The sequence below is a fragment of the Strigops habroptila genome, chromosome Z (assembly GCF_004027225.2).
Source record: "Strigops habroptila isolate Jane chromosome Z, bStrHab1.2.pri, whole genome shotgun sequence".
Lineage (NCBI taxonomy): Eukaryota > Metazoa > Chordata > Aves > Psittaciformes > Psittacidae > Strigops > Strigops habroptila.
The window spans coordinates 56,507,593-56,523,967 of record NC_044302.2 but is presented as its reverse complement, the minus strand read 5'-3'; positions in this window follow the sequence as shown (position 1 = coordinate 56,523,967).

Below are 16,375 nucleotides of genomic sequence, written 5' to 3'. Positions count from 1 at the left end.
TATTCTGGCCACAAAAAAAAAAAAAAAGACACTAAGGCAGGAAAAAACCCATTTCATTCTTGCTTGTATGATTGTTGTAGTCTCATCAAAACCCAGATCCAGGATATCAGCTTGAAAGACTTTCATGAAGGTGATGTGAGACCCATGAGAACCAGTGGTATTTCCAAATAAATGTGTCTAAGGAAATTCCTAATGGGGAAAAAAAAAAAAAAAAAAAAAAAAAAATTAATTTTGAAACTGTGTATTTCCTTATGATTAAATTAAAACACTAATTAGAAAACACTCAGATTTTCCAAGTAGTAACTAATAGGGGTGTTAAGACTTAAGACTGGTATTCTATTTTTCTTTCTGAAGACAAAAAAAAAAAAAAGCTGACTGCTTTACTTAAACTGTTCCTTAGCTGCCAGAACTGGAACTCATGGAAATTATTCCTCCACACATTACAGATAAAGAGCAGGCTCTGCCCACAGATAAAGTCAATAGTTGCTTGGAGCAAGCAGGTCTCACCAAAGAGCTAAATGGTCATGGCCACCCTGTTCTAGAAAGGCAGTCTGACTGCTGCTGTGGCCCTGAAGTGCAAAGCTGGGATGCAGCTGGGGAAGCTGACCACTTACAGTCAGCAAAAAAACCATTTGGTCTCCCAGTCTTCAATTGCTCCAGAGGGATTAGCTACACCAAGCCCAAAATGCAATGTTTTTCTTAATCACTTCCCAAACTACCTCCAACTCTTTTCCAAAGTCTTGGCCCCCCAGAAAAGGCACACTGATCAAATTTTGCCTTAAAAATTTACATCACAATAATCACAATGACAATGATTTCACTGAAAACTCATGAGGGCTGAAATCAGTGACTCTGCCAGTATTTAAAGCTATCTTCGTACAGAAATGTAAAAAAAAAAAAAAAAAAGGCATTATAGATAAAGAATTATTTTCCCTTTAACTACCAAAAATACCTAAGACAAGATAAAAAGCAGAACAATTACTACTTTTAGAAAGCAAAATCAGAGATTTAATATTCATAGTTATAATAAAAACTGAAATGCACTAATAGGTACAATCATTTCAAGATTAATCCCACCTTGCTCTCATTTTAGTACATTTCTTATGCTAGAAGGAATATAAAACTTTCATCTGGAACAGTTAAAGATGCATGGTGACAGTCAAGAGTCCTAAAATATTCATGCTTTCACTCGAGTTAATGACTTTGAGAGTTTAGATTTCAATAAAACATTATTTGCACAAAATTTACACTTAAGTAAGTAATCAGGCAAATATATATGACCTCTTCCATTTGACTTCAACTGTGCCTGCATTTTTCCAGGCACAGTGAAGAACCAGCTTCCAAAAACAGGCCATGAACAGTACCAGATATTTTGTAAGCGCCAATTTTACGTGTCTCAGGGTTTCTCAATTACAAAATTAACTGGGATTATTAAAAGTACAGAATATCTCCCCAGTTGCTTCCAAATAAATCAATGCTGTCTTCACCATTGACTTCCAGAGAAAGAGTATTGATTTAAAATGAGAGCTTCTAAAAATTTGATTTCCACAAGTAATAATCCTTACGCCCTTACTTTCTTACAGGAAATCCTTGGCAGACTAACAAAATAAGGAGGGGGAAAAAAAAAAGGAAAAAAAAAACCCAAGAAAACCTATTTTACAAGTAACAACAATAGACTGTTTTCAATCTTAAATTATTTTTGATCTCCTCAATAAATTCAGCAAATAAAATTGAAGTAGTAATAGAGAGAAAGGAATAAATAAACCTGAAACAAGCAAAGCCGTTCCAGACCTTCAAAAAACTTTGCAACCAAGTCAACATTTCCAGAAGGAGATAAAGGGGGTTTTGCCCTCTTTATCTTTACCCTAGCTATTTTTGAGACCTCTCCTATCCCTTGTTCTTTCAGAATTTCACCTCAGGACTGTCAGGAAGCCCAGATCTTGAGATTTTGCTTGTCACAATGGAAAAGAATAAACTAATGTTTTATTAACTATGGCTTTGTGTTATACAGGGATATTGGTCTCTAAAATAGGATGGCTTTGCCATAGAATCCAACCCAGGGACCAGAATTCAATCTGTGTGAAGGATCTTATGGATTCGGCAATTTTACACCCTCAGGATCATCACAGAGGGAAACCTCCTCTGCATAGAGGCTGCCACAATCTCTCACATAGGGCCCATCAGTCAGGGCAAAAAGTTACATAAGAGAAAATAAATTGCCCAGTGCTTTCACTGCTCCCCACAGACTCAGGAGGCACAGCTTCAAGAAAGCTCGTTCCTGCACACTGAAGGTCTGTGCTCATTCTTTCATCATAACTCAGAGGCGATGATAGCAAAGGTGCTAAAAAACCTGACCCTTACATTTGATAATGAAGCAAGTTCTCCTGCGTTCATATGGTTTGTACTCTATGCTCTCAATCTGCTGACACAGACTTTTTAATTAAGCTGCAAATAAAGATTATACAGCTCAGTAAAATGCATCCTGTTCCCACACAGCCCAGATTATAAACTCTTTTCTTTATTCAGTATATCACACCGTGTAGGAATATATTTTTGAAAGTGCAATCAATATCAGCCCTTTAAAATTTAGCAGTATTATGGCAAAAACTTCAGAAGATAACGGCATATTAAATCTTATCTCTGAGGAGCGGAGTAGTGGTTTTATTCATGAGAAATTTTAGAGTAGAAGGGCAGAAGGAACTACTGAAAAGGTACTGCTATGATCCAACTTTCTACATTACAGAACAGACCACGAACCTAAGTTCTCACTTGAATTACAGAGCATCAAAAACCCTAAATCTCAAACAAACTGAACAGAAAATACACTGTACCACCTAATACACTGTTCCAGTACTTCATTGCTATTGGTGACAGTCTTCATTTCAAATACCAATTCATCTAGTTTCAACTTCCAAACTTTGGGTCTTGTTTTATACTTCAATTTCTGCTTATCATAAATTTATTAGTAGATGACTGTCCCTTCTCAGATGTCTGTAAATCATTATTCCTTCCCTTTCTTTTTGATAAGCCAAATCTTTCCCAGAGTCTCTCAATTTACAGCAAACTCCTCACTCTCCTGACTCTTCTTTGAGTCTTCTCAACTTAGCAACTTCCATCTTGAATTTTGGCAGGTAAAAATGATCGAAGATTGTGATAAAAGCTGCTCTAGAACTAAATACAAAAGTAACTGATCTTCTGCTTTTCTACTTATAAAACCCTGGTATGCATCATACTTTCGTTCGAATAAATAGGGGAATAAAATCAAAGGTGTCAGTACTAATATGGTGAAGAATCAGGATGAACTTCACAGGTAGGGAAGTACAGTACATTAAAATGATGTTCTACACTCAATTATCTAATAACTTGTTCATTTTCAAGTCTCGGAGATAATAGTGAAAACATAATAGAAAAAAAAAAAAAAAGAATAGGCCTGATACTTTGGAGATGTGGGTTTTGTGGAAATTACCTCACTGAGGAAAAACACAATCAGCTACTCTCAAAACACATCTATTATTAACATGGTATGACTCTTCAACTTTACAAATTAATCTGATGCATTGCATAGAGTAACGAAAAAAGTGGTGTACTGTCCAGACTGCTTAGCTGCACGTGAGAAATAAAACATTCCTTAGAAATGCACAAGCATGAAAGAAATATTCTGTAATTTGAAATGGTGAACAGAAAATAAAGAAATTAGGTAGTCATACCTGAAGACATCATTAAATAATTCCAGTAATTTATTAGCTGGTAAGTTTTCTGCCTGAAGCCAAGAAAATTACACTTTTCAATTCTCACATTTTCCTATTCAAACCAGAAAGATCAATCTCTTTACCAGGCATAGCAAACACTTTAACTGCAGTGCAGTGGAGATGCATAGGAAAAATTTTAAATAAGATTTTATTTTACTAAAATCTACTCAGAAAGTGATCAGGTGCAGTCAAGCGGAGTCTGAAAATTACAAAACCATCTGAACAAATCATATTTCACAGAAATGACAACCACAACATCATTTTGTACATTTGAACTAGTTTGCTAACATAACCTCTGCCTACTGTTGAGCTCTTTATCTCAATAAAGCAAATGTGCAAATGCTACAGTTCCTGTTAGAAAAGAGTCTTCCATCAAGTTAGATAGCTGTACAACACACTAAAATCCAGAAAGCTAGCATTCAACATAATTTTTACATTTGTTTAAATTCTTGCTGCATCAAGCAAGACAAAAAGAATTAGAGGTATACACAGAAATGAACTGTCTTTTTTGGTTTTATTTTACCAGTAGCTGGCCCTTACAAGACAAACCTTACGATGAACTGAATAATAATAATGATAAACCCAGTTAATAAAGAAAAATTTCTGAGTCCAGAAATACTGTAAAAATAAAACCAGACTGATAGTATAAGTTCCATTGGGAATGGCAACTACAGAGCATATCTCTCTGCAATTCTGAGAAATTTTGCATAAACGATCCTCTACAGATTCTTTGACAAATTAAATAGAACCCCATTGCCACAGTTTCATCCTTTTTTTTTTTTTTTTTAAGAAATCCTTATAGACATCTAGATGTTGGAGCAACACAATTGGCGTCAAGACATTAATAGACATTTATTATAAATAAATGTAATAGCAGTCAACATTTTATTGCCATAATTCCACCTATTTAGGTGTACCTACTGGCCCAGCTCTTTGCCAAAACTGAGTGTGTCATCCCTGCTAAGCTACCTCTGGCAAACACTTAATTCTTTCAGTAACCCACCAAAACAAAGTTTTTTAACAATCTCTGTCTTGATTAGCTCCTGTGTCACCGCTTCAGAGAAGGTGCTGCGTTAGGGAGATGGCAGAGGAGTCAAAATAGAAATGCAACACTCTAATCTATAGTTAGTTATTTTCGTTGCAGCTGCAGTGATCTAAAGAGAAGCCAATTAGAAGGCACGTGTTAGAATATGGGTACCAAAGGATGTATAGGTTTGCCATTTTCTGATGATATAGAACTCCTCCAGCCTACAAGATCACTTTTGCCTAGTGCAACATTTTAAGTGTGTAATTTTGCAAGGTGTTGTTTAGGCTTTGTGGTCTGTTCCATGAGAACAGACTTTTTTTATCTTCAAAAAACCTGGAAGATGCATCTCAATTTTAAGTATTGCTACAGTTTGAGATAATTAGTACAGATGTTCTTAGACCCACTTAAGAAAAAATATAAGACAAATCCTAGCATCTAAGAAATGAAGAGGATTTTTTCCTCAGGTATCCTGGTGTCAGAATAATCTTTATAATTACTATAAATTAAGCCATTTTTAATATTATAAATAGAATTATATTTCATTAGTAAGCAAGCTTTGCTATCACTGCACTGAAAAGCATCCCTCCTTAATGAAAGCTTATGAAGGAAAACAAGGCCACTTTTCAAACTACTTGAGATCCAGTTTGCTCTCTTTTTTTACCAGTGAGCACCATCTGAAAATTTATCCAGCACAGAAAGACATCTACTGACTAAACAGTTTTCTGAAGTAAACATTTCATTAACCTTTCTAAAGTGAACAGTTTCTCCCAAGAGAGAAAGCAGGTTTCAGATAAAAGATAAAAGATCAGAAAGCAGGGTACATGATCAAAAGAGCTTTCATACTAAAGACTAGCTGGCAGATATCAATAGTGAGAAAACCTGAGAGATATAGAAGTAGGTAATTACAAACCAAAAACTCCACCTTTTTCCTAGCATTCCAATCATCGCCAAACTCCACCAGGCAAACATCTGGCTGGAAGCCTCTTCATATTTTTAGATATAAGCATCTAAGCTACAGTTGTGCTGTTCACATATCCATTCACTCCAAAGACAGCAATTTTCTAAAAGCAGGGGTTTTTTCATGTGTAGAGGAGCCCTTTAGTAGCTAACTTTAGCCACTGTGGCTCAGATTTCACAGCACATTTACAGGGTGCTCAGCCACAACTATGGACCAGCAAAGAATATGTTCAGCTCTCCATGCTGAACCTATCCCATGGTGAAACTGACTTCAAGATATTTTCCATCAATACATCTGCCTCATAAATGCCTCTTTTTAAATTACTTGCAGTCACATTTTCTTTGTTTCCCTGTAATGGTTTTCTCTCCACTAGGACCTTGCTTTTCTGCTTATTTCTGAAGGAACCAAACTAAACCATTGACTGGAGAAAGAAAGGTGAACACTGAGAATTGTGTGTACACAAGCCTATTCACTAAGTGAAAAATGAGAATCAACTTGTTTCCAAAAATCTTACATATTTAAGAATTTCAAAATTGTTGATAAAACATTTTCAGTCATGAGCATGATTTCTTTTACAGAATCCCTTTAAAATTAAAAGTGGGTGTTGATCCCGCCTTTTGACTTCACAGCACAAAATACTGCAAGCAATTTTTAAACTCATTTGTCTCAACGTTTCATTATCTTACATTTTTTTCTCGTACTAAGAAGAATAATCGAATCAGACCACTGAAGTTCATACAAGCATGAGCCACCATCTACTTACAAGTAAGAAACCTGGTACAAACAGGAGAGTACAGTGAATGATGGCAGTTGGAGTATTTGGTGCATGAGAATGGAAATGTAGTCAGCTTGTGCTGCCGTTCGTTCCCGTCCTCATTGTCCTCAACTCCCATTGTTTGTCTCCCTTGAATAGATGTTGAAGAAGACATGAAATGATGCCACAGGAAACAAACAATAGTGGATAGGCAGAAACGGATTCAGTTTTAAGACATTTGAAGGTGAGAGAAAGATACTTGCAGTAAGGGCAATGAAGGGCACCTGTACTGGAGTTTCAAACTGCTGCTAGCATAGTCCAGACTATTTGCAGATGATTATATAAGCTTCACTTTCAACATACTGGATGGTTTAGGTAAGTAAAAAACATTTAAAATCAAAGTTAAAACTAAACACGCAGAACTGAAGAAACAAAAAAATTCCTATAAGCAAAGGTTATTACTTCAGAAACTATTTCTGTCCAATGTCCTTCCTATTTTCTTGCTAATCTACACTGGAGCCTTACTGGTGAAATATTCTGAAGTGCCCAGCCCCACTGAAATCCAATTTCTTTTTCTATTTTTAAAATTAAAGGTCTTGAGTCAAACCCTGATATATTATGCAATGAATCTGCAACAGGAAGAGCTGTATAACATTGCCAGCTAGTGGTCACTTGACTTCAGAGCACAATAACTCAATTCTAGCACAGTTTTAATAATTCTGAAATGTAATAAAACCTTTTATAGTTGTAGCTTAAGAAGATGAAAAACAAATTGCAAACATATTTCAGTAGCTTAGGTATCAAAACCTAAAATCTGCGCAAAGTTAACATTTAGTTAATGAATATGTTAGTCCTGCATTTATGTTTAGTTTTCCAATTCAAGAGCACATGGATATTTTTAAGATCATAACAGCACTGATTTCCATTGTTCAAGAAATTATATTATAGCTTAATGTTGTTTAATTTTAGAGTCTGTGCCATTTCTGAGTTATCTAACACCAGAATAATAATATCATTTTTTTTGTTATGATTGTTGCTGATAATTACTATTTATCAATTAAAAGAAAACTCTCACAAAGGCACAGGCATCACCAAAAGAAACATGAAATGGATACTAAAGGGGCAAGGAAAATGCAGGACTGTGCATTTATAATAAGGCATGCTTCTATAATAATTACACTTACAATATTGACAACGCATGTTTCCGAATTCTCTCTGTAATCTAAGGTGTAGCTTCCAATTACACTTACAATATTGACAATGCATGTTTCCGAATTCTCTCTGTAATCTAAGGTGTAGCTTCCAACAGGCTATTTTGTGAAATAGGGTATAAGGGAACATGAACAACAAGTAATGAAAAACACATGCTACAAAGAAGTGAAGGAATGGAAAGAGTCAATCCTAAAGTAAATGTCATGTCCTGCAAAAGCAAATATGCTTAACTCTGTGTCTATATATAGCTTCAGTGGCTATCCTACCTTTGTAAAAATGAACTCAGTCAGCGTTTGCATGTCAGGATGTAAAGTTCATAGAGCAGAATATACATTTTGGAAGCAGACATTTCCTACAGGTTAACATAAGAAAAATGGAATTTATAAGAAATTATATAGGAAATTACAACTAATACAAAATGTTAAAGGCAAGGATATGATGTTATAAATAGTTATCACCAAATAATTCCTATTAAGGCAGGTCAAGGGAGGTGATTCTCCTCACCCCACCTGAAGTACTGATTTCAGCTCTGGGGCGCCTGACATGAGAAGGATACAGACCTGTTGTAGCGAGTGCAGAAGAAGGTAGCAAAGACAATCAGGGCGCTAGACCAGCTCTCCCATCAAGACGGGCTGAGAGAGCTGAGGTGGTTCAGCCTCGAGAAGGCTCCAGGGAGACCTTATAGCAACCTTTCGGAACCTAGAGGGGCCTACAAGAAACCTGGAGAAGGATTTTTTACAAGGGCGTGCAGTGATAGGACAACAGGTAACAGCTTTAAACTGAAAGAGGGGAGATTGAGGTTAGATATAAAGAAGCATTTCTTTATTATGAGGGTAGTAAGACACCTGGGAACAGGTTGCCCAGAGAAGTTGTGGCTGCCACATCCCTGGAACTGTTCAAGGCCAAGTTGGATGGGGCTTTGAGCAACCTGGTCTACTAGAAGATGGGTTGGACACAGCTGACCTTTAAGGTCCCTTCCAACCCAAACCATTCTATGATTCTACTATTGTTGGAATTAATACTCTCTTATTATACTAAAGGGTGTATCTATGCCACGATTTGCAACCAGCTTTAAACTTGCACTGTTTGCACTAGGATCAATCAGGATTGGGAGCTACCACCACCTTGCAGTAAAACTGTGTTAATTCATCTTGCCTTGCAGACAGATTTACTGTGTGGTCTTAATTTCTGGGCTAGCTGTGGTTATGGGGCCTGGCCAGCTCACAAGAGCGCACCAAGCTCGTACTGGCAAGGAGCACCAGCAAAATCAACCTGGTTTTTGCATGTAAAGGACTGGGCAAATATAACTTAAACAAATCTGTTGAAGGTCCTTCCAGCCACAGGACATTGTTCGGCAAAGATTTACATGCCCATTTAATTTTATTTTGACTTCAGCAGAATTACTTGTCATGGATAAATACAACCATAGCAGGCATCTTTGCAAATGATTCTGATAGCCAGGATAAGTACAAGGTGTGAACTGAGATACGAGTCTGAGGGCCAAGTCCACCCTTGCCTGGAAAATTGTACTGCTATTAAAATTCATATGAGGAGTATTCCTAGAGGACTAGATCTGTCATTAAAGGCACAGAGCTACTACTGAGGACAGAATATCTGTCCTAAACTCAGAATCCTTTGAAATTATCCACTACCTGTGAATGAAGCCCTAACTTAACAGGTATCTTTAAAAAGGGGAGAGAAGGTGGATTTCACCTTTTGGTCTGCAAAAGCAGTTAAAGAAGGCAAAGGAAAATCTGTTCCCTTCAGGCTGCATCTGCACTAGCAACTTGCTTCAGAGCAGTTTTGAAGCACTTCTCCTAATTGTCTTTACCTGACATTCTCTTTTCTCAGAGTGGTTTTCTGCACACAGAACAGATTCCTTAGGTCTTGTACCAGGTCTGTCTGTCACAAGAGTATCCATTCAGGCAGCCCTTAAGCCTTTTGCCTTTAGCTATCTCCGTACATGTGATGGAGACTTCTGGCCCAGAGGACCAAGCTAGATCCCCTGAACCAGCACTGCAAACAGAAGTAAAAGATCAGGACCAGACTCCAACTACAGATCCCCTTCTGTTGTGCCAAGTGATTTCCTAATCCAAGTGATACAACAAAAAGTATTGAGTAAACAACAGAAAGCCAAGCTCTTTATATGTTGTTAGTCACCACTAACAGAAAACTTCAAACACACACAAACATTTTTTGTAAGCAGATTATTTAATTAGCCTCAGCAGTGTCAGGTACTGTGAAGTGCATCTGTAAGCCTCCCAAAGCACAAGCAGACTTGCTGTCAAGCAGTGAAGTTAATAATTCTAGATGGGCCATTGCCATCCCCGCAAGTGTCAAGGGATGATTTAAATTTTGCTAACCATCACATTGCTCCATGGAGTTCATCTTATACAAGTTCTGAGATTATCCTAAAGTATTTGCAAAGGTATCCAGCTGACAGGAAACGCCTATTTTTAAGTTACGTTTTCAGGCACTTGCATCAGTGCCCCACATACGTTCTCCTCCAGACCAAGGATGCTCTGTGGCTCCAGATTCCCTTTGGGTCAGACATGGTGTCCTAGGTCTTGCTGCAATCTAGCTGTAAACCTCATGTTTTTCTTCCCCCATTTTCAATAACAGGATGTTTATGGTTTTGTTTGCTTGCTAAAAGATGTTGGCAATACTTCTCTAACTAACTTGGATAGTTACCAACTTGTGCAGCTACAAGCAGCTTGCAGAGGAGTGCTTTGAGGCTGGCAGTCACACCATTCCAGTGCTGTCCATGAGTCTACAAAGACCAGCACATTTGTCACCTCTTTCAGCGCACTGTGCTGTGCCAGCACTGGCCAATTTTTACAGTGTATTATATATTTCCCTCCACAGCCTTCACTCTCTGCAACATAAAACTTTCCAGTGCCAAAGGCTCTTTAATCTTGCCTTCCAGTTTTTGCTCTCTCTCCTACACAACCCAATACCTGATCAGGGACCTGTTTTCCTCCTTCCAACAGTAAGTGCCATCCATACACATACATATGCTTTCTTTCTCTTTTATACTTAGAGCTTTTCTTGATACTTATTTTCTTGATAGGCTTCACTTCTGCACAGAGCGCAGTATACCTAAATTTTCTGTAATGCAGTTAGCTCATCTGCCTGAGATAATGGAAAGACACTTAAACCAAACCAATTCAGAACTAGCATTGCCACCAAAGAAATTATCCTCTGACAGCCTTCCTGCCTGGTGGCATCACTTGCTTTTGCGGACTCAGAGCAAAGCACTTTTCAGCCACCACTTACTCTACTAAAATTATGTCAGTCACGGAAGGGCTTTTAACTCACTGCTGTATTTGTGGGAAGTTAGTGTAGCAAAATTCAATGCAAGATGTTACAGACAGGGAAGGTGATTTTATTTAACAAAATTATCTCAGATACACTGTGCATGTAGTTGCATACCAACAAGCACCAAGTCATGCAGCTAAGCAGTCTGGCCAGGATTACTTGGACACAACTTGGAGGACAAGCAACACTATCTACTCAGCTCTCACATATTGTGATTTCTTTTGGGTTGACTTATGACACACTGACTCCAGGATGTGATTTTTATAATTCTTCATTGTGGACACTGCTTAAGATCTTTCGCCTCCGTAGCTTGTCTCAAACTTTGTAAACCCTGAGCAAGATGCCCTTAGACTTGTTACTCTCTTGTCTTCGTATATGGGTATTTTACAACCTCAGATCTCTCACTTTGACAGCATTAATATTTCAGGAGGTTTTTTTCTTGCTGTTAAGTTAGTTGAATCAAACAATGTACAGCATTCTGTAGCAATTAACACATACCACACCCTTCCTTGGTTGTTTCTAAGGCTTTCAGCACACTAATCTGTTCACACTTCAGTCATACCAGTCTTAATATTTTTTGTAGAAATCTCTATACCTTCTTTCGATTAATTAGCTTAGCTTGTTTTCATTTTTTTTTTCAGGAATTCAGCTATTTAACCCTACAGAGGTGCAGCTCCTCCTGTGTCTGACTACTTCAAATCACAAATTCATTTAACACAATAGCTTACTCTTGCCAAAGGTAACCTGTCATTTGTCACATTTAATTATAAAACAGGAATGCATCCTACTTTCCATCATCTGCTTCAGCAAACACATTTTTACTGCAGAGGATGATTGTTTTTGGAAAAAAAAATGTTTTTTTTTAGTTTAGTGAAATCCAGACTAATTTGTACACAAACACAGAAGAAAGCTATTCAAGCTTACTAAGACTTTTGCAAGGTATGAACAACACAGACTATACTCCATTGTGCATGAGTAGGTGACAATTTTTAGTCCATCCACAGGATGCATTCATTAAACTGACCTCAGATATCACAACTGGCACTTCCAAAGAGATCAACACAAGCACTCTTCACTCCCTTAGTCTGTTCTTTACTGGGGATTGTCTTATGTAGCGTTAGAAACAAAGTTTGCATCTGGTTGGTAAAGCTCTTTATGGTCCTTTGAGTTGAAGGGTAATGCCAGATGTAATTTTTTTAGATAATTCAATAGCTTTTTGCTATAATGCAGGCATTGTATTTTCTAAAAGCACTGACAAGATGGTCTCAGACTAATATCTAAGAAGTATTTGTGACGTTTTACCCAAGCACTTTAAGCTCAGTGCCTTGAGACACTTTCTGACTCAAACAACATGCTGGCTTTTGTGGATAGGTGTACTACTTTCTCAGCTAAGATTTTGACTTATGACTAATTCTACTTAGGAATAAAGTAGTACAATATTTTTACAAAGACACCTACACCTTAAAGTACTCCTGAGACCATGATGTGAAGGCTAACACTGTGACAACAAAAGCCAAGATTTCCACATGCTTTTACTGCTATCACCAGGCTTTCTAAACAGCTGCAACTCACAGTGTCAGGCACTTCCAGTCTCTACTGTCAACGGGATTAATCATCTGAACCTTGGCTAGTAAAGAAATGATGCAGTCAAGGCTTAAATGATCAGCACATGCAATACTCTAAATAGCACTGCTGTGTCACCCTTTCCTTAGACTTTTACATCTTTTTTATGTAGGACAAAAAGGACACAAAAAAGCATTAAACTAGCATTCCTGTCACAATAAGCATCCAAACACTCCAACTCAAGCATGCTTATTTGACATGCTAACGCTGTCACATGCCAGCTACTAGAAATCTTCTCAAAAGTCATGTGGTCAGAAAAGAATTGTCATCTTAGCAGGGGGGAAATATTGGAACATGAACAGATAAGCAAAAGACATTTTTACAGCACTGCAGTTTAGGAAGCGTATCAGCTGGAAGCAGCTGCAAAATGGACATCTGAGACTGAAGCAGTTGGACTCTCCCTGTTTTGAAGAACAAGGTGCCTGAAGCTGTAAGTTTTCTTCTGAGGGGATAAATGAATACCAGAAAAGCTTGTGGCACACAGGGTGCCATGTGAAAATGGCTCTGTGTGAGATGGGGTTGAATTGTCTTCTTTGAAGGCAAAGTTTTCAGTTTTCAGAGATCAAGTTGGTGTGCAGGTTTTCCTACTACCTTTTGATTCATAGGATTCATTTTAAAAAAATCTAGGTATATTTCAGCTATAACCTTGGCTAAAGTCATTGATCAACAGGATGTTAAAAATATTTCATTTCAAAGCCAGGTCTTAGTGCAAGTAAAGCACTTTTTAACTAAGTGATTTTAACTAAGCCTTTGTGCAACCAGTACTAATCTTTATTGTATCAACTTCCAGATAAAGCCCGCTCACTTCATGAGATTTTTATCAGGTTTGAAAACTCAATTGGAATTTAAGCTACTTTCTTTCCTTCTCTCTTTTCAGTAACCCCATGTTATCTCAAATGCACTTTTATTACACTTACCCTGCACCGTAGGTGGGCCAGAATTTCTGACAATTGTGTTAGAAATATAACAGCATGAGTTAAAAAAAATCAGGTTGAGTTTGGAGTCTTTGTAATTAATGAAAAATAAAATTAAAAAAAAACCTACCTCAAAGGGCACACATGCAATCTTTCCTGCTACATTTTTATAGCCCCTTTTCCAAATATAACTACATTTAATGCTGAAAAAAAACAAAACCTGAATAAATTCAAATATATTTGCCTTGGGCTTCTTCCACAAACTTAAACTTAAGCTTTTATTTTTGTGCATTTTCCAACCCTAACTATTCTATGATTCTATGATTCTATTTTCTAATAAAATAAAAGACCAAGACCTCAACCAGCTGCTTGAGGCACCCATGCAGAATTTTTTAATATTATTGCTACACGGTACCTTGACTTTTTCCCCCCCTGCAGATGGGTGAAATAGGGCAAGTGGGTTGTTTTCACTACCTTCAGTTATTGCCTAGAGTCATGAGGTGTTTTTCCTTTTGACAGACGCTGTAATGTCAAGGTGGAACCAGCCCACTTTTGCTGAGGCTGTACGCTAGGAAAGTGTTTTTCTTACAATATGCTGCCTGACAGCCTGACCTTTATCACATTTTTCTTTTCTTTCATCTTCACGAAGGGCAGCTGTGGTGCTGCTGATGTATTTTGTATACAGATAAACAATTTCAGAATTTTAGAAACACTAACAATTGAACTCTTGTCTTGATCTTTCCACATACGCTGTTTTCCTGTGATTTGCACTAAAAATAAAAAAATATGGATTTATTTTGGATTACTTGGTTCCAGAATCATTAGGAGTTTTCAGTGCTCTGTATTTCCCATGGTATTTGCCCAAACATGCCTTCATGTTTGAAAAATGAAAGCTAACTCATTGGCAGGGAAAGCTTGCTTCTTGAGGAAAAATGGAAACCCATTTTCCAAGCATATTAAATCCTTAACCACTCGGGAAGATTGCAAATTAGCAGCTAGGCAAACAGCTTTTTTCCGCTACAGACTGCACAGAGGCCTGAAACTTCTCTGAGGTCAAAATGTGTGCCTGACAAGGATCTGCAGAATGCAATTGGCTTTAGGCGGCATAGTCTAGTGAATATTTATATTCCTCAGACTTCCTGTTCTCTGTGTTAATGAAAATATAAAATATATACCTTTTGTAGACTTGTTTAAATATTGTATTTAAAGTATCCTAGTAGCTTTTAAATGCATGTTTAAATCTTTCTGGGATCACTAGCTGCATTGAATTAAAACTCACAGTACATTTAAGTGTGAGCACGAAGTGTAGGGGCTACAGGACAAGTGGGGCAAGACAGAAGTTTGATGTTGCAGTTACTTATGTACCATGGCAGGGGGGTTGGAACTAGATTATTTTAAGGTCCTTACCGACCCTGACTATTCTGTGATTCTACATATGCAGACAATGATTACAAAACACATTTCAGCTATTACGTAGGCATAAAGAAGTAATGCAGCAAGAAAAAACAGCTTTGGAGCTTTCATCAATGTGGAAGGATGATTAGACCTGTACGTTCCATTTTTAATTCAGCACACAACTCTTCAGTGTGTAACCAGAACAATTATGTCATGTCTTTTTCCCACACTATTTTTCACAGGTATGTTTGAATCACTGCTCTGAGAAAAAGCATCAAGTTGTCAGCAGCACTATCTGCACACATACAGCAGACACCTCCATACTTTAAGTATCTCTAACAAAAGAGAACTCTCCACTTTCAGAAAAGACTGCAGTATTTTGCTGCAAAGCATAAAAATATGCTTAGAAATGCTCTTTATCAAAACTGGGAGAAGGGAAAGAAAAGTAGCTGCCAGTAAGACAAAATCTACCTGTAAAACAGATTTCCTAAAGAAAACAATAGAACCACAGCAAAGTTTTCAAGAACACTGACACTTCCCATGCGTAGATAAGTCATTTGACATGGCTGATGCTGCTTTTCTGTTGTTCATTGTCAGTTTTCATTGCATAATCACTAAATAAGGTCCTTCTGGGCAAATTTTTGCCTTTGTTCAGAGCGAGCAGCACAGTTTCCTTTACGGCCCATTTCTTCACAATTATATTGATACATAAGCATTAAGGATACATACGGCAGCAATTAAGGGATACTTCAGATACAAGCAACTTTCTGAAATCTGCAAGCCTAAATTCTCATTTGGCTATGCAATCAGAGGTGGCCATCGTTTCCTGCCAACAAAACCAAGGGTTATAAAAAATATCATAGCTTCACTATTAGCACCTAATTGAGATGACTGCATTTACATTACCCATTACTTGTGCAGCAATTAAGTTGGAGCTAGAAGCGCACAAAGTGCTACAAGATGTCATCAATGTGGTTAATTTTATAAACCCAAGACCTTTCAATATTAGAATCTTCACAATACTTTGGGAAGAGATAGGGAGCGACCACAAAAGTCTATTGTACCTCAGCAGTTCACTGGTTATCTCATGGCAGTGTGTTTAAAAGAGTAATCAAACTTAACAGTGAGTATACATTTTAATTTCACAAGAGAAGCAAGTGCTCCAAATCTGCTGACCTTTCCTGTGATGAAAATGGCCCGTCAGTACTATGCTACCTAGGCCAGAAAAACAAAAACATTTAATGTATCTCTTCAAGGTAAAGGTGACTTTTTGACAGTTAGTGGGAAAGTAACTGCTTTCCTAAAGTAACTCCTTGTATGGAGAGATCATCTTGAAAACAGAAGTTTGGAAATGTTTCCATCATCACGATTTTGTTGCAAAAACAGTGCAAAGGTATCACCTATAAAAACTCTGATACCTGTACA